The following is an 18,716-nucleotide window of genomic DNA, read 5'->3' as shown; positions in this document are numbered from 1 at the left end:
GACATGAACTCACAGATAAGTTGATCCTAGTTAAAAGTAACTCAAATGAAGCAGTGCACCTACCCTGGAAAAAGAGGAAGATGCAAAGCTTTGAAATAAACACCACATTTTCTGTTCCTCTTCCTCTGTAAGACCTTTAAAGCCAGTCAATGCTCTTAAGTGAAGTTTAGGTGCACAAGCTGAAGGGGAAGCACAGATTAAGCCTAGTCAGGTTTTGACGTATTTACAAAGATCAGTATTTAAGAGACTTGGTGCTATTCGGTCCCCTGTTCACATGCCACATTTTGATGGAATAAGAGCAATGCATTGCTAATTCAGGGAGATTTAGCTGAATTTGTTTCTGATTAGATCATCCAGGAAGAGTAGGGAGGGAAAGAAGAGAAACCAGAGCTAGAAAGATCATCCAGAAAATACGTAAGTCAAGAGAAGATCGCAGTCACAGGAAACAAATATCACATAATGGTGGTTATGGTACCAGAGATCACAGCTCAAGCCAGGGAAAGAAAGCCAGCCCTGAGATGTGATAAGATGTCTTGAGATGTACTTTTACAAGTGGTAAAAGATACCAAAGTCAAGCTGCCGTGAAACAATATGAGAATCTTCGAAGTAGGACCGATCAGACCATATATTAAAAAGCTTTGCCATCTTTTTTGTCATTAGTTCAGTGACATGTATTTGTATTAAAAGAGAGATTAGAGTGAGGAGCTAAAGGCACAAGTGCAAGGGAGACCACAAAGAGGGATGTGACTGTAGGACAAGCAGAGCAGATAGACAACAGAAGAGACCTGTATGACAGGGCAGAGAATGGAAGAACAGCTGAGTTAAAAATGAAGTCATAAGACAACTCCTTCTTTGGGGTTCGAAGCAGGTGGAGAAAAGTTGATTGAAAACTTAGATACTAGAAGATGAAGATACAGATGGGATTTAAGGTAAGATTTAATTAAATAGTAGTCTTTAAAATGTTTTATTCACATGCGATTTGTGGTTACCATTCTTGATGCATTTCATAGAAATGTGGTAAAATCACAAATCCAAAGAAGCCTGCAGAAAAATTTGCACTAATTATAATGAAATTTATACTTTGGCAACGAATATTAGATATGTTCTATTCCTCCCCTTTCATTCCCCAACAAGGCAGGTTGCTTCTTTTCAAATAACTCCTTTAAATTAAGTTGCATGTTCAGCCTCATTAGCCACCATCTCTATCTTCCTGCAGTTTTAATTAGATAGGTCTTTGTGCATGGTTACCTCAATCCTTCCCCTAAACAACCCCCTAACATTGCTTTTTATTGCACCATTCTTCAAATGCTCCTAATTACACGGGGGGCTGCCAGCACTCTCAGAGCAGAGCTCTCCCATGGAAAAGCCAGGAGGTGCAGCCTGCACCAGAGGTAGAGAGGCACATGGATGTAGGAATAGAGGGTATTTTGAGTAAGTTTGCTGATGACACCAAACTTGGAGGAGTTGTGGACTCAAATGAGGGCGTAAAGGCCTTACAGAGGGATCTGGACAGGTTGGAGAGCTGGGCGATCACCAACTGCATGAAGTTCAATAAGAGCAAGTGCCGGGTCCTGCACCTGGGACAGGGAAACCCTGGCTGCATGTACAGACTGGGCGATGAGACGCTGGAGAGCAGCCTAGAAGAGAGGGATCTGGGGGTCGTGGTAGACAGCAAGTTGAATATGAGCCAGCAGTGTGCCCTGGCAGCCAGGAGGGCCAATCGTATCCTGGGGTGCATCAAGCACGGCATCGCTAGTAGGTCAAGGGAGGTGATTGTCCCGCTCTACTCTGCGCTGGTGCGGCCTCACCTCGAGTACTGTGTGCAGTTCTGGGCACCACAGTATAAAAAGGACATGAAACTGTTGGAAAGTGTCCAGAGGAGGGCTACGAAGATGGTGAAAGGCCTGGAGGGGAAGACGTACGAGGAATGGCTGAGGTCACTGGGCCTGTTCAGCCTGGAGAAGAGGAGGCTGAGGGGAGACCTCATCACAGTCTACAACTTCCTCGTAAGGGGGTGTCGAGAGGCAGGAGACCTTTTCTCCATTAACACTAGTGACAGGACCCGCGGGAACGGGGTTAAGCTGAGGCAGGGGAAATTTAGGCTGGACGTCAGGAGGGGGTTCTTCACAGAGAGGGTGGTTGCACACTGGAACAGGCTCCCCAGGGAAGTGGTCACTGCACCGAGCCTGTCTGAATTTAAGAAGAGATTGGACTGTGAACTAAGGCACATGGTCTGAACTTTTGGGTAGACCTGTGCGGTGTCAAGAGTTGGACTTGATGATCCTTAAGGGTCCCTTCCAACTCAGGATATTCTATGATTCTATGATTCTATGTATCCTTAGGGCAGGTCTAGGGGGTTAGATGCTTTTCCACTGTTTTACCCACTTTAACCAAGACAACAGATCAGGAAATAGGGTCAAGTGAAGGCTCAGACCTGCTGCAGGGACACCAAGCCACATGGAGCTGACTTCTCACTGCAGCTCCACTCCTGCTCCATGAGCTCACCTGCTGGTCCACCACCTTCACGTCCAGCACACAAACACAGGGCAGGAAGGAGGTCCTGCCACCCCACTGGAGTCAGGGGGACATCAGAGACCCCTGAATTTCAGATTTGTGCCTGATTGCAGCTTCTGCCACAAAGCAACCCCCAAGAGAGCCAGCATTTCCCCATGGGAAACAGGATGTGGCACTGCCCCACAAGACAAAAATCCTCAGGAAGACCTCCAGCAGCCTTTAATCAAGGGTCTGACCTAACCTTCAGTCTATTATTTTTTTTTTTTTTAATCAAGCACAGGAGCAAACAAATGTGCCAAAAATCACACAATTATCTGCTTCCAGCTGGAAATTGGGAGGTAAAGGCTGATTGAGCTCCACCCCAGGAGCTCAGCCCCATTGAGGCCATTCCTGGCCACCAAAGGTCAGGGCAGATCACCACAGCCGCTGGGATTTATGCAAGAGACATGTTGCTCCCAGCTCCTCTCAAATCCCAAAGACACTGCTGTTATGTAACGGGAACAATCAAACCAGGCAGCTTTTCAGAGATTTGATTCTAAAACTGCTGAGCAGCTAAAAATGAATGTGCTGTGGTGTTTTCTGCCTGCACCAGGTTAACCTGAAAGCTGCTGCAGCTCACAGCGACTCAACTTGCACATCACCCGAGGCATCGAGATCCAGAAGGTGAAATAAAGCAACATTTGCCCACATTCCCACCAGATCCTCAGGGGAGCACAAAGCTCTGTGTCTTCTGACCTGAGCCTCAGGGCTTTAATTTCTTCAGTATCAGTGGCTGGCTGGCTCCGCTGACATTAAAGGATTACTCACATGAATAAAGGCAGAGGGCCTGGACCTGAACTTTGCAGCATGGACAAAGCAACGCTGTCCTAGCTACTAGCTCCTGTTCCTGTAACATCCCCTGCCTTGTGCATGCAGCAGTTTGAATTCAGAGGCTCAGGTAGATTATTTGACTACTGTTCCCTTTTTTAAAGCCTCGCTCTATCACATTGCACCAACAGCTAAGCAGCCTTTTCATCGTAACAGCAAGAGAAGAACCTCAGATCCCAGTGGGCTGCTACACCAGAACAAACACGTTCATTCCAAGAGCACGGCTCTGCCGGGTGTACTTGACTGCAATTTACTTGTGAATGTCTTCTGAGCACAGCATCCTGCCAGCTTTCCCTGTGCACAGCATGCCACGATTCCTCCTGGCATTCTGGCATGAACAAATTACATCAGACCCAGAAATGTTGAATACAAAGCTTTATTTTTTCCCCCATCAATCTAACTCTTATTGAATAACATCAACGCACCCTGTAGCATAGAAGTACACTAATCAGGAGTCATCCAGTCCCTCTGAAATTTGCTAATAGTATAAGCTTCAGAATTATTATGAGGACTGCAAGCAAATCTCAGGTGGCTTAAAGGGTTGTTCCACATGCCCTGTGCAAAACTTGGCAGAGACAACACATGCCAGAGGGCTGGAGCATCTCTGTTCATCATCCAGCACTACCAGAGCATCTTTGTTCAAGCTCTCCTGCCAGGTTGGCTTCTTGGCAGCATTAGTATTTTGCCATAACTTAGAGCTGCCTGGAGGGATAATAACCACAGAAGCCAACTCGTTTAGGATAAGCTATCAAACAGTTAAAATCCAAAAGCAAAACTTAATAGAGAAACTAATTAGCCCAGCATGTGTTTTGGATGCTTGTTTACTTTTAAGCTATGATTTCAAAGGGAAGTCATTCTCCTGTAAGTGCTTGCTGAAGTGATACTCACAGCTGTGCAGAAAAAGAGCACAAGTTATGCCTTTCTTCCAGCCCTGCATCCAATGCAATAGCTGCCTCAAAGTTTATCTCTGGGTAGAACAGCCTGAAGGCTCACACAAGGAGCAGCAACCTGTACAGCACACCATCAGCTCAATGAAGGGTCCCTATCACAAACTGGGAGTGGAATCCAAGGCATTTTGCAACTGATGCTCTTGCTAGTTTTAGGGCTTGCATAAAATCACTAATCTGCATGTGATGTCACTACCAGCAAAGCCTGGGAACTGCTGCTGCACCAGATGCTTCAAAGGATTAACTCATTTGCAGAGTTTTGATACAGATGACTCTGCTGGAACAAAGTGGGCTTCTCCATGCAGTTCCCAAATGCCCTGCAAGAGTGGGCCAGCATGCTGCTCCCAATTTCTGGAGAGGAAGCTAAGGGCAGTCTTAAACTCACTTTAACACAATTACAGAGGAACTTAGATCTGCTTGTCTTCCAGCCAGGGTGCTACAGAGGTCACTTTCTGCACTGTGGAACACCTTTAAACATCAGCCCACAAGAGCAGAGTAACTTCATCTCTACCAAAAGCCAGTTCCTGCCCTGAAATGTGAAGGTTCGCAGGCCCAGGAGCTTTGACAAACTGCCAGCTTTATAGCTACTTAATTGCAATAACAATTCTTCCAATAAATTACTATGACGACTGCTTAAATAAAGCCTTACAGACAGCCCTTCCTTGTATCAAGGAAGTCTTTGTACTTTTTAGATGTCTTCAGTGTTTTTCAGACATACCTTTCAGCTGCACAATGGTAATCTGATGCTATAGCACAATGGACTAACAGATCTTTAATTGACATAAATCAGTTCCTCACCCTGAAATCCAGAACATCAGATGACACCCTTGCTAATTGCAATGGGCAGAACAAATTAGGCTTCTGGAGAGCAAAGCATCAAAAGTATACCCAGCCATAGTAAGATAGTGCTGGAATAAGTTACAAAAATCCAGCTGAATTACTTTCCTGAAGACTGTTCCAATAGGTTTGAGTCTGTAAGGAGCTTGCTATTGCAAAATCATGCACCTAAGCTTTGCTGCTTGCTACTTTCCACTTTCAACTACTTACGACCTCCTCAACAAAGCTGACTGCAGAATTTTCTGTAAGAGTTGCATTTAAACAAGGCCAGCATGATTATAAATAACATGCTAAAGCACAATCCTTTTGTTGGGAAAGCGTTTGTTAAATCTGATGTGTTTCAGTAGTCTTAGGAGTTGGACTCAACAACCCTTGTGGACCCGTTCCAACACAGATATTCTGATTCTTGTTAGCAAACCTCAGCATCCAGCCAACGTATCTCCTATTGTACCACTTGTTGCTGACATTTCAGCATCTTTACTGACATGTCCATTATTATGCTTTATTTTTTTTCCTCCTCCAGAGTGCTCAATCAAATATTATACCACTGTACGAGTCTATTGTGCTTCATGTTATCTACCAACGTGTGACTCTCCAGAAAACACATTTTTGGAGCCTGCAGTTTGGTCTGCAGTTCTGTCCTACGCTGATTTCTGGTGACTCCTTCAGGAATTTAGGAAATAAAGCTGAAAGTTTTACTTATGAATAAAAGTTCTTGCTTATTACTATTTCTTACTGGATACTGAATTCCCTGCCCAGCCTCTGATGTGCTGCTGTGCTTTACAGATGTGGAGAATAGCAGTTCTGCAATATCTGTGCTGCTAATTCTTGCCTCCTTTATCTCATTAAGTATCTAGCATTGGTTGCTATATCCTGATGTATTTGGCATAGAAATAGACACTCCAGAAATGTGGCCCAGAAGCCTTAAACTACTTTCTTCATACAGTCACTATCACTACAGACAACACCTTACAAAACTTTACCATAGGAGACACTGCTGAAAAGGCAAGTAGTTTCTCTATCAGACCCAAACCTCTGCCAGTCATTTGTTAGATCAGTAGCCAAATACCAATTTCTGTCCTTAAAAGATGAACATATGGAAGGATCTGGTATCATATCAAAAGTTACTTCAAATGAGCCACATGGACACAGCCTTGCAAAGCTTTCCTCAGCCCCCCTAGTCTCATGCAGTGATTTCCAAACTCACAATACGTTGCTGAAAGGCTCACTTACAAAATCCCCCTTTTGTACATTGTGCTGCAGCTCTATTCTGCTGGAATTAAGGTGCTGATAAATAAAGCAAGAGTGAGAAGTTAATCTCCATCTTCACACACGTAGCTCGCTGCTACCACACTCCTGCAGCACAGGCTGTGCTGCTCTCTCCAGCAGATTGCAGAGATGGAAGGAGACAAGCAATCGGGTATATTTAATGGCATTGGAAAACAACAGACCAGCTAAGAGTTCACAGAGCAGGGGATATAGAAAAGCCCACACCCCTGCTTCAAACAGGGGGTGAGAAACAGTGAGACCCACAAACACTATGCAGAACATACAGAGAATATAATAATTCCTGTAGGAAATCAACCGAGAGCAAGGCATTTCTGCATCACATTACATCCAGCTCAATTGCTGCCAAGTGCTTCCTTCACGCAGCCATCCACCGCGAAGTTACAACCTGCGTGCAAACACTTGACATTTAATTATTGTGCTACCGCTACCTGAATACCCGCAAATATTTCCAGCGCTTGACTTGTTGGGAAGTATTTATTGGGGTTTTGATCTTTGAAGTTTCATACGGTGATGAATGGCCAGGCTCTTTTCATGCTCAGAGCAACCAGGCTCAGCTGCTCCCTAGTAGGGAGAGGAAAGGGAGCAGCCTAAGCAGAGTTGGAAATTGCAAGCCTAGATGAACAGCTCTTCAAGAAGAGGTGCTTATGAGTAGGGAAAGCTGCACCCATCACCCTGTCCTCCACATTTTTGCTTTTTCCCCTCGCACCGAGGGGAAACACTGGCTCGTAACTCACGGTAGAGGCTTTATTTGCCTTTCAGCAGCGAGGAAAATCGAGGTGCACCTCCTCGGAAGGGTCACCCGGCTGGGGCCGTGCCCAGCGGGATGCTCTCCCCCTGCCCCTCTCGCACCCAGCGCCCGGAGGCCCCCAGGACGCGGCGCCCCGCTTCTCAGCATCCTCCAAACTTTCGCAGGAGCGGAGCTGACACCGCACACCGCCCACCCCAGCCAGCAAGGCTTCCTCCTTCCCTGCTCTCCCACCCCACGGAGAGGCTCCCACGCACCCGCTACCCCCTCGGAGCACAGCTCGGGGACCGCTGCGCATCCCCGGCGGATTTTTCCACCCAACCTCCCCATCCCATCCCCAGTCCCCCCATCCCACAGGGATGCGTGGCAGGGACAGAGGGCAAACCCCACGCACTCCCGTGGCGCTGCCCCGAGTGGGGCAGCGATGCTGGGCTCTCACCTGCCTCCGTTTCTACCTCCTCCTCCTCCTCCTGCCGGCAGGACGGAGTGGGGGCCGCTGCCGGCCTCCTTTATATAGCGGCGGGGGGCGCAGCCTCCGAGCCGAGCCGAGCCGAGCCGCAGCGCCCCCCCGCGGCCCGAGGCTCCCCCCGCGCCGCCCCCGCGCCCCGAGCATGGGGGGGGGGCCGTGGGAAACGCGCCCCGCTTCGGGCCCCGGGATGCTCCAAGCGGAAAGGAGGATCTGGTCCCCAAAAAGGGGAGCCCGCAAGGTGAGGGGAGGGCGTCGGGGTGGAAAAGGGGGGGTGGATAAGGTGGAAAGTTAGCGGGGATGCGTGGGGAGCAGGGTGGTGGTGGGAGCTGCGCGTGAAAATTACACGTGCGGGGGGGATACAGGAAAAATTGGGGAGGGTATTTATTGGGTATGTAGCGATAGGACAAGGAGAACGGCTCTAAAGTAAAAGAGGGAGGTTTCGATTAGATATTAGGAAGAAATTCTTCCCTCAGAGGGTGGTGAGGCCCCGGCACAGGCTGCCCAGAGAAGCTGTGGATGCCCCATCCCTGGAGGTGCTCAAGGCCAGGCTGGATGGGGCTTTGGGCAACCTGGTGTGGTGGGAGGTGTCCCTGCCCATGGCAGGGGGTTGGGACTGGGTGGGCTTTAAGGTCCCTTCCAACCCAATCCATTCTGTGATTCCATGATTTTATGAAATTAAGGCTCTGTAACACATAAATGGTTCATAGCAGATTACTCAGTGGGGATCTTGGGCTCTCACTTTCCATGCTTTCCAGGGAAAACCGGCGTCTGTATGCTGTCACTCCCTTGGGTCTGGAATCCAGGTACAGGTCGGCATCTGCTGGGGAAGGCACGATGTGGGCAGAAATGTTATCGGGCAGAAATGGGGCTTGTCCATGGCAAAGCTTTTCCACGCCTTGTCTGGCTGCTCTCCGGTTTTCCCTTTCTCTTTCACTTCAAAACAAACAATAAAATATAAAACTAAGTGGAGGCACAAATTTGCTTTTCAGTGAAACTCACAACTCGAACAGCAATCCCCATCGCTTTTGCTATGTTTAAATTCTTGCCCCGGGGTTTTACTCCTGTTAGGGGAGTAAGCTGCATGGTGCAGGCAGGGTCTCTTTGTTGTATGTTTAAAGCCTTATCTGCACTGTGTTACAGCTATCTCAGTGAGTATTGTGGTATTCTTGATGAGCTAGCGCTCATTGCCTCCATCGGCTGTTAAAATCAGCAGCAGGCACGAGATCAGATGGGAGCTTTATGATCTGTGTCTAATGCTGGGCGACGCAATTAATTTTTATGAAGTCCTCCGGGCAGATGCACGCAGAGCTACTCAGGAAGAGGATGCCAGCCAGATGCCACATGGCCTTCTCCTGCCTAGGAGCCCCCACGACAGCTCTTGGAGACACCAGGAGAAGAGCCAGGACTTCAGGACATGCATTCAGAGGCGTGAAATTACATGTAACTGGAAGACTGGGGAGACCTGGGCAGGAATATCCGTTGTCTGCATCCCTAATCAAACCTAGCCCTTTGGCAGCTGGGATCCAGTACAGTGAGCATCCCCGAAAAATATCCCTTGCCCGGTGCCCACCTGATCAGGCTGATGTTACGGTCTCATGTGGCAGGGCAGTCGTATCACAGGGTGTATCCTTATTTCCCAGGAATGCAATAGCTTCCTTATTTCTGCCTGTGCTCAAACACGCTGTGCTTGCATCTGTCTGCAGTTTAAAGTGCCAAGTACATCCCTGTGGCACCATCAGTCTGTCTCCTATCCTTAAAGGACCTTCGTTTAGAGTTTGTTCTTCCCTGCTGAAAAAAAAAATTAGCTGTATTTCCCACCCTCATCCCCACCACCACCACCTTGTGGACTAAATGATACTCTTGAACTATAAAGACAATGGAGATGAAGCACCTCAGCTGGTGAAGTGGCTGAGAGCATCCCTCTGTCCGGCGTGAAGGAGGACCCTGATGAGACCGGCTCTGGCAGCTTTAGCTGTGGTGGGTTAGGGATGGAGAAATCTTGCTGTTGATGTTTCCCTCTCATTTACTCCAGCCCAGCCACCCAGACACCTTGTACCCCCAAGCACTTCAGCCACTGACTTTCAGAAAGCAGCAACAACGCTTGTCATATCCAAAGGCATCGCCAGGAGACTCCTGAAGTCAGGGGCTTACATGGGAGGCAGCCTTTCACTACCCTCATTTTACACTAGAGCCTGAAAGGACCCACTGGCTATATTAAAACAGTGTCATAATTGTGGAAGCCCAAATTCATGCAAGATATTAATCAGACTGCCAAGATCTGTTATATGAAGAAAAAACAAATCCGTGCTGGCATTGAGTTTCTCTCCTCAAAAGAACATTTTAGCAAACAATTATCACGCCGAGTGCTTGACTTCTGATCGCGGAGCTACCGCAGTCTAAAAGATAATTCATGCTATTATCACACCTAATTAAAAGCTACTTAGCTGCAGAATGTGGGCTCCACTTTATTTTTAGATTCCATGCAGAGGTGAGATTATCTGCTGGAGATAATTCACCTAAACTTGTTTTTCTTAAGCATTTGAGAGAGAGATTTGTAGCCCATACAAATAAACAGTGAAATATTTCACCACTCCAACAAACAAAAATACATTGATGGCACTGTGAAGTGTAAAATAAAGTGATGAGAAGCAGCGGGTGACTTTAACAAACGGGGCAGAGCACTTTCCAGCGACGTTTCAAGCCACAACCACTGTCAGTGTGTTTTAGAGCAAGCTGCTGCAGCTGCAGAGAGGTGGCAGAATAGCCTCACACATAGACCTGCAAATAAAACAGCAAGGAACCTGTGGCCCAGAGCAACTTGTGAGCGAGCAGAGTGTGATCAGAGATGGATGTGACCCTGATGGGGCTGGGAGGCCACATGTCATAGCCACGATGAGCCCCCCAAGCCTTCCTTCCCTTGTCATAAGGGCATGGATTGGAGGCACAGTGGAGGCACCCAGGCTTCATCCCTCATGTTCAAACAAGCGCCCCAATGCATGTGATATATACTCTGCTTCATGCAATAAAGCACTATGCCTGTGGGCTGAAGCACAGCTATTAGCTTAGACAGCATAAATTAAAAAAAAAAAAAAAAAAAAAAAAAAAAAAAAAGCGTCTTCATATTAATAACATTGTCTTAGGGCCACAGGGTTACCAGATGGGAGAGCAGAATCAAGGGATGTGTAGCATGGATATAGCCAGTTTGTGTCATTTGGCCTCGGGATCAGAGAGCGGCTCCTGGCTGTGTTTACTTAGTAGTAAATGCAGAGCTGGTGGTGCCAGAAAGCTGCACAAGGCTTATTTCTCTGCAGAAATAAGTGAGAGGAATGAGAGAGTTCAGCTTTGCAGAGTTCTGGCGAACAACACAAGTTAAAAAAAAAAAAAAGATAGATAGATAGATAGATAGATAGATAGATAGATAGATAGATAGATAGATAGCCTCCCCACATGCTTAGGTCAAGTTGCAGCATCATATTAAGGCTATTAGTCCTGGAAGACTTTTCAAAGGTTGTTGCACCAGGGAAGATGCATCTCAGATCTGCACGAGGGAGGGTGCACAGAGCATCTCCTGGGATACCCCCCCAGGAGCAGGAGCACTACCAAAGGCAAGTGTAAAGAAAATGGTGAGTGAGCAGGTGGGTGCCAAGCAGAGCATGCTACAAACAGGGCAAGGACCCGGTGTGGCTCCTGGGGCCAGCTGGTTTTGTTTAAATGTCACCTTACACTTCACCAGCTAAAACTCAAGTGCTGACTTTCTTGTGTTGGAATGAAGCCATCTGATATTGACTTAAGCATCTTCTGGTCTTGAATAGCTGTAAACACATATATTGCATCAACACGAGGGGTGAGAATGATACTTAAACCGTTATCAGTACAATTAAAGTGGGACAAATACTGCATCAAAATAAACACTGAGGAGCTGGCTTGGACTGTGGCTGTTGCTCTTTTCAACAGGAGAGAACCTGACTCGTCGCAAACCCCCACAACCTGTGCTGGAAAGATGTAGTGGAGCTCTATATAAATTACAGCTAAATCAGTTGAATCCCTCATCTGTGAATGTTGGCTGGCTAATTTAATGAGAAATAAAATGTTGCAGCCAGAGCAAATCTATCATGTAAATCAAACAGTCTGGCCAGAAAAATATCAGCTTCATCCATCAAGCCAATTGATCCTTGATTCAAAATGAGGAGGAATATCTTGTATGCTGAAATTACTAGTGACTGAATATCCTGCTAAAACATATTGCATTAGGCACAGAAACAGCAATAACCTGATCATTTTTGAGTGGAGTACAACCAAGTGGTGAGGATGAGTGCAAATACTCTTTTTTTTTTTAAATGGCTCTGATTATTTTAAGCCGTAAATTCAAAGTCTTCTGGGATCACAATAGTTACCTCTCTGAGCTGTGTTACTGCTTGATAACAGCAGCAAAAACACTGCAGACAGATGATAAAGCAGTTTGAAGTGAGTTCTTGTGAATGACACCATGGAAGAAATCCGTCCCGTGAGAGCCAAGGAATCCCAGTCATGAAGAAGAGCAATCGCAGTCAGATAAAAATGGCAGCTTGCTCAGCGCATCGACCTCCTGTCTGAACAAATAAAATTGAATGCATTTACTTAGACTAAGGGGACTTTTCATGTGAGTGATTTCTAATCACCATGAGTAAGACTGCTCAATTTAAGTAACAAATACACAGTCCTTTCAATTTTCGTTCTGATTTTTAGTAAGGAACCATTATAGTGGAGGAAAATACTGTGATAGTCTGAGCAATATGACTCTATACATTTTATGAACTTTCATTGATTCATGACCCTGCTCCCCGTGGGGTCCCTCCCATGGATGCCGTCCTTCCCGAACTGAGCCTGTGGGGGCTGCCCACAGGCTGCAGCTCTTCAGGAACTGCTCCCACACGGCTCCGTCCCACGGGGTCCATCCCCCAGGAGCAAACTGCTCCAGCACGGGTCCCCCACGGGTGGGTGGCAGCTCCCCCCAGACCCCTGCTCCTGTGTGGGCTCCTCTCCACGGGCTGCAGCTCCGGCCCGGGGCCTGCTCCTGCGGGGGCTCTCCATGGGCCGCAGCCTCCTCCAGGCCACATCCACCTGCTCCACCGGGGGCTCCTCCACCCATGGGGGGGCTGCAGCGTGGAGATCTGCTCCATGTGGGACCCATGGGCTGCAGGGGGACAGCCTGCTCCACCAGGGGCCTCTCCAGGGGCCGCAGGGGAACTGCTGCTGCCTGCCTGGAGCACCTCCTGCCCTCCTGCTGCACTCACCTGGGGGCTTCAGGGCTGCTGCTCTCTCATCTCTCACCCCTCTCTCCCAGCTGCTGTAGCTGGCAGAGCTGTTTATCTCAGGTGTATCATGCAGCTTTAGGGCTAGAAGGCAGCTGGTCCCACAGAAAAGCTGCCTTAGCAGCCAGCCAGGCCAGCTCTCCTTCCTCCCTGAGCGCCCAACAAGGAAAGGGGCTGGAGGGAGTGGGCTGGAGATGGTTGAGCAGCTCCTTCTCCATCTGACAATGGTTGTGAAACCACAGTCTGATCATTTAACCCACAGCCCACACTTCAGAAGTAAATGACACGTGTAGCAGAGTTGTCCTGTACAACCAACAGAAAGCATATACATCTCTGTTCAGAAACCATGGGTAGGAGAAAGGGCCTGGACCTAAACTTAACAATGTGTTAAAGTCAAGCTGGGGACATGCACACACTAGCAGCATCCCTTTGTCCATCATCCTCTCCATCTCTCTGGAGATCCGCAGTCCATTATTCAGGCTCCTGCTCCATTCACCATCCTCACTACCACATTCTCCATCCATCAGCTTGACTAGCTCTTAATTTGTCTGAGGATGAGGGAGAGGAGGAAGAAAATGTGGCTATTGAAAAGAAGCAGCTCAACACTCTTGGAAATTTTACGTCAAGTGTTCAGCCTTGCAGGAGAAGTGACTGAGTTCAGTGGATAGTGAAGTAGTTTTGCCAATCAGAATTAATGACATAGAGGAGGATGTGTCAGAGACTTCAGAAATACATCTTAAATACATAGGGATGGTGCATAATGATGTAGAGGATGAAGAGGCAAAAGCAGGATCCTCCAGATCATTCCCTGGAGGGGACACAGGCTTTCTGGAGCAGTTCAGTGTTCAGAAAGGCCTTGGCTGCTTTATCTGTGAGAAGAAATACCCAGCACAAGTCTTTTCCTGTGAGTGTTTTCAGTGCCTCTTTCTGAACAGTCACATTCAGCATCATCTTCCTCGGCTGAATCAAGATCAGTCAGGTCAATCGAGTGTGAAGGACAGAAAGGCGGATCATGGTTGGGCGCTCAGAAAGAGCAGCCAAGATCATCTCAAGGAGTATTCTGCTCATTAATTCTGATGGGAAAATTGCTTTGCTATCCATTTCAGGGCTAAATCTCACACTTTTCACGAACTCATTCTCAATGGGAAGTGGGGTATGTCTTCATGCCAGTGAAAGTAAGGCTGGAGGCAGTTTACAGCTCTTTCAAGACCCATGATCTGAGTTCCTGAGGCACTGAATGTTGCTGCAGGATGAGCAGGAAAACCCAAGCACATCCACAAATGCAGCTGAGATGGTCCTGTTTTGTCGTGGTGTCAGCTAGATTTCCTTTGAGTGTGTTTAGGTTATAACACTGAAGAAAACAGCAGCTGGTTTACAGTAGAGCTGCCATCACCTGTGGTATGGATAATTTGTAAGGAAAAGCTCGGTGTGAAATAAACATCTGAGGGGTGAAAATACAGGCACAGATCAGGAACAGGTGGAAAACAACAGTCATACAGTCAGAGCCAGGAAAGGGAAGGGAACAGACTCTGCAAGATCCTGGAGATGTGGATGCAGGATAATAAGGTTGGTGGAGCTGGACAGGGGGGATTACAGCATTCCTGCCTGGCCCGGATGCTTTTCCAGGGAGCAATGCAGCAAATGAAGTGGAAGAAGGAAAAACAATGTCAGTGACCCTGGCAAGCTCCAAGGCAGCAGAGGGCTTCAGAAACTGTTGGGAGAGCAGCAGTGATGTGCTGGCTGCAGCCTTTGCCATGGGGGTGGCTCCACACAGCAGCCGCAGAGAGAGGGAGCTGGGAAAAAAAAAAAAAAAAAAAAAAAAAAAAAGAGCCCATCTGTGATAAAGTTCATGCTGCAACAACTGGAGATCTTGTGCTATGAGCTGTACTGCAAGGACCTTTATTTACACAGTGTTTATATTAAAACCTGTGCCTGTTCTTTTGTGCTGTCCTCTTATATTCTTATCTGTCAAGCATCTCTGGTTTTGTGGTACCATCCAGTAACACCCCAGTGTTTTACTGGCAGAATTTTGACTCTCGCAGTGCCTCAAACACCAAAGAGCAGCAACTGGGACCAGAGCTGATCCACCCTTACAATTCAAGGAATGTTTGAGGTACTTCCCCCACTTGCTATCCACTGCTGCAAAGCTTCACCAGGCTGCAGAGACAACACAAGGTTCAATAATTCCCTGTGGATGTTGAGGTTACCTCCTTGCCACCAGGGACTTCACTTTGAAGAGGGGGTGGCTGGGGCTTGCTGAATCCCTGCCTACCTGTCGATGTGTGCCTGGTGGTTTCATAGACTCATGAAACACAGAACGGGTTGGGTTGGAAGGGACTTTAAAGTTAATCTAATTCCACCCCCTCTAGGCAGGGACACTTCTCACTAGATGAGGTTGCCCAAAGCCCCATCCAACCCAGCTTTGAACACCTCCAGGGATGGGGCATCCACAGCTTCTCTGGGCAACCTGTGCCAGGGCCTCACCATCCTCATAGTAAAGAATTTCCTCTGGATATCTAACCTAAATCTTCCCTCTTTTAGTTTAAAACTGTTTACTTGTGTCCTATCACTGCACTCCCTGACAAAGAGTCCCTCCCCAGCTTTCCTGTAGGCCCCTTTAGGTACTAGAAGGTTGCTGTGAGGTCTCCCTGGAGTCTTCTCTTCTCCAGGCTGAACAGCCCCAACTCTCTCAGCCTCTTTGGAATTTGTCAGGGATTATCCCAGTCCTGGGGCACCATCAGCCTCCACAGCAGAGAAGAGGGACAGTCCCAGGGGAAGGGGAAAAACTGCTCAAGGGACAAGCCCATCTTACAGAGCATCTCCCCAGGGAGCCCACCTGGTACCTCCTTCCCAATGGACATTCCCTTAGGATATCACCTTTTGTACTTGACCTTGCTTTGTAACAAGGCTAAGTGAACACTGAAGCAATGAAGCAATGGAAAGAAAAAAGAAAAAAGAAAAAAGAAAAAAGAAAAAAGAAAAAAGAAAAAAGAAAAAAGAAAAAAGAAAAAAAAAAGAAAAAAGAAAAAAGAAAAAAAGAAAAAAGAAAAAAGAAAAAAGAAAAAAAAAGATCCATATTTAAAGAACTATAATGCACTTGCTGTTCTGTAAATAATGTATATCTATAAGTCTGATAGGCTCAGAGGTCTGAAATGGATTTTTCTCCCCCTCTTCATCTCTTTACCTCCTTGGTTACTAAGCACATCTGGGTTTTGCAAAGCTTTGCTGAACCAACCTCAGAGGTGGACACATTCTCATTCCTGGCACTTGACCTCTTATTCTGGGTACTGCATTTAACCAAAGTGAGCTCTAAGCTCCTCAAAAACTAGGATTACTGTCTCTCTGCCCCCCTGCCCCAGCAGCTCAGGGGGGACACATTTGGGCCAGGGGAACAGTGGGGGTTCTGGGGGACCAGGACTCTCCCACCTACCATATCTCCAGCCCAGGCTGCTGCCCACCCATCCCTGATGATGCCCAGGTGTCCACAAAAGGTCATGGGGCCTGGAGGAGCTCTAGGCAGCTTGACTGGGGCAGGAAGGAGCTGGAGGAGATCTGCACCTGGACAGTGCACTGAGCACAGGAGCAGGGTGTGCATGTGGTGGTGGGGAAGTTACGGAAAAGTCCAGAAAGGGTGAGAAATGTCTCCTGTAAGGAGAGCATTCATTTTTTAAAATATACATACGAATCAAGAGCAGGAGATAAGAGGAGCTGGCATCAGTTCTTACCCTGAGTGGTCTTGGAGCTAGAAATTACACAAATTTGAGCAAGCCCATCCTGTTCTTAAAAATGAGCAGTATGTATAGATGCCAACTGCACTGACATCTGCTTTGTCCTTAATGAGTGATAACTGAAAATGTCTCTTCCCCTCTAAAATATGCATTGTATTGACATAACCAGAAGTCATTCCAAAATGTGCAGGCAATTAGTGATAATCACATTTCAAATACCAACTAACACAGGAGTTAATATTCGTCTAGAGAGTGAGAATCCTTGTGTCATATTTAAATAATTTTATTTAACTAAAGTGATGCTGATGTTAGTTCATCTTTCCACAAGCACATCTCTTACTCTGCTACCCCAGCCAAAACAGTTCTCTGAAGCCCCTCTTTCTGTATTAAATGTATTAAAAGCCTGTAGCATTGAACACAGTTTGATTGTTTTGCAAGCTGCCGCTATGATAAAACTCATTATAGGAGGCTTCACCCCCTTGTTTCAGATGCTCACAGGGAAAAAAAACACCCTTGAAAAAGCTACTGAGCCTGGTGGCAGTAGGGTCTTGCCCTGCATCAGTCAGCTATTGCCTGTCCGAGTATGATTCATCATTGCCTGCAGCAGTACGTTTAGCTTTGTTTCTCCATTTTTGAAGTCAGGTATGAAATTATATACCGAAAGGTGAAATCTTGTATGAAAAGATAATGTTGCTATTAAGCTGGAATTTCATAGCCATCCCAGTATCAAATGGCTGAGCAGCTGCACTTGCCTTTAGTTTTTAGATGGCACTTATTAGCAAAAAACTGTTTCATAGCCTAACTAGAGCACAAAACCAAACACCTAAATCTGTAAAAGTTGGGCTTTTCTGTATTGCTTTATTAAACTGAAAGAGAGAATAATACCCTCTGAGCTAATAGTTGTTTCTGCAGGGATTTTCTTTCTCTCAGTATGGCTGAGATGCTGGATCTCTCGCTAAATTGGTCATATATGCTCAGCTCAGCCTGTCCTGAGTCTGGATGATTTAAAAAGGATTATGATCTAGGCTGAAATTGCAAGCCAGATCTAGGGCATCTGTGCCTGCTGTATTGTTACTGGAAGTTGCATTGTCCGCCAGCGCCATTCAATCCCCGTGCTTTCTGCATTCAGTTCTTATAAATACAGTAAATACTGCCTCGAGCTTAAACTGTGTTTTTTCAATTGCAGGTCTCAAAGCTGGCAACAAATAGGAGATAAGCATTGCTAACAAGATTTTGCTGAAATCTAGGTAGGGCTATTCAAAGCAATTTTCCTGTGAGCTCCCGTGTTTAAGATAGGAACCTGTCATGCCAAGGAGCAAGCTTATGTTTCTGCTTCTGACACAAATCTCCTGATAGTGTTTTAATAAATGCCACCTCTTGGTCACCTCCTGAGAAAGGATATGGGTTCAGGACTGCTACTTTCAGGAAGTGATGGAGAAAGCATATTTTAACCCAGTATCGGTGGTTTTTTTTCAGTTCTGAAAATGAGTTTGGAGTGCTTCATGCACTGAGTACATAATCGCCTCTGGCTTCACATTTCCTTCTGGTTTTCTCTCTTTGCACAGACTTGCATCTATTCTCAAATAATTGTAATTTCATTCTTCTGTCCTTGAAAACTGGCTCTTGTATGAAATAATGTCAAATTCTAGCCTCCCTTCACACAGCATGTCATATTGTGCTTTTCTTACACCGACTGATGAGAGGCACCAGATGACAAGGAGCTTGTTTTAAAGCCTTTCCAATGGCATTTAACTTGCTAATTAAAACCCAAACTTCAATAAAATGTCGACTAAAGTGCAGACGTCAGTGCAGGGGGGATGCTCTTCCATTTGCCGATATATTGGGGAATTCCGAGGAACAAACCTGGCTTCAGGACAGGATTGCAGCTGCTGCCACAGCAGCAGTCCCTGATGAAAGCTGCAGCCTGCAGGCACCACAGGAACCCCACAGGGACCCTGCAGTTCCTCCAGGCTGTCCCCGGTCAGCAGGGGGCAACACAATCCCAAAAAAACATGCGAAAACTTCGCA

At 46.8% G+C, this 18,716-nt stretch overlaps 1 protein-coding gene and 2 long non-coding RNA genes across 5 annotated transcripts in view; 2 read left to right on the top strand and 1 right to left on the bottom strand.

Moving 5' to 3' along the window:
* The window catches only part of MTUS2 (microtubule associated scaffold protein 2), a 279,879-nt gene extending 272,203 nt beyond the window's left edge, over positions 1–7,676 (bottom strand). For 2 of the 3 annotated variants that reach the window (XM_084534381.1, XM_084534383.1), the window contains exon 1: positions 7,640–7,676. The gene's annotated coding sequence lies outside the window, so the exon portion shown is untranslated. Of the gene's footprint in view, positions 1–63; positions 175–7,639 lie in introns of those variants that run through there. The other variant, XM_084534382.1, reaches the window with a different exon arrangement.
* LOC311443882 lies at positions 164–5,876 on the top strand. The gene is made up of 2 exons (XR_014697552.1): positions 164–929; positions 5,689–5,876. It is a non-coding gene; the product is annotated as an uncharacterized lncRNA (long non-coding RNA).
* Positions 7,677–7,822: 146 nt separating the features above from the next.
* LOC311424773 lies at positions 7,823–10,780 on the top strand. Its single transcript, XR_014686180.1, has 2 exons — positions 7,823–7,907; positions 8,425–10,780. It is a non-coding gene; the product is annotated as an uncharacterized lncRNA (long non-coding RNA).
* The last annotated feature ends 7,936 nt before the right edge of the window (positions 10,781–18,716 follow it).

The sequence above is a fragment of the Aythya ferina genome, assembly GCF_964211825.1.
Source record: "Aythya ferina genome assembly, chromosome: 1".
In the NCBI taxonomy this organism is placed as follows: Eukaryota; Metazoa; Chordata; class Aves; order Anseriformes; family Anatidae; genus Aythya; species Aythya ferina.
Note: the sequence above shows the minus strand (reverse complement) of the source record. Positions and strands in the feature narration are given on the sequence as shown.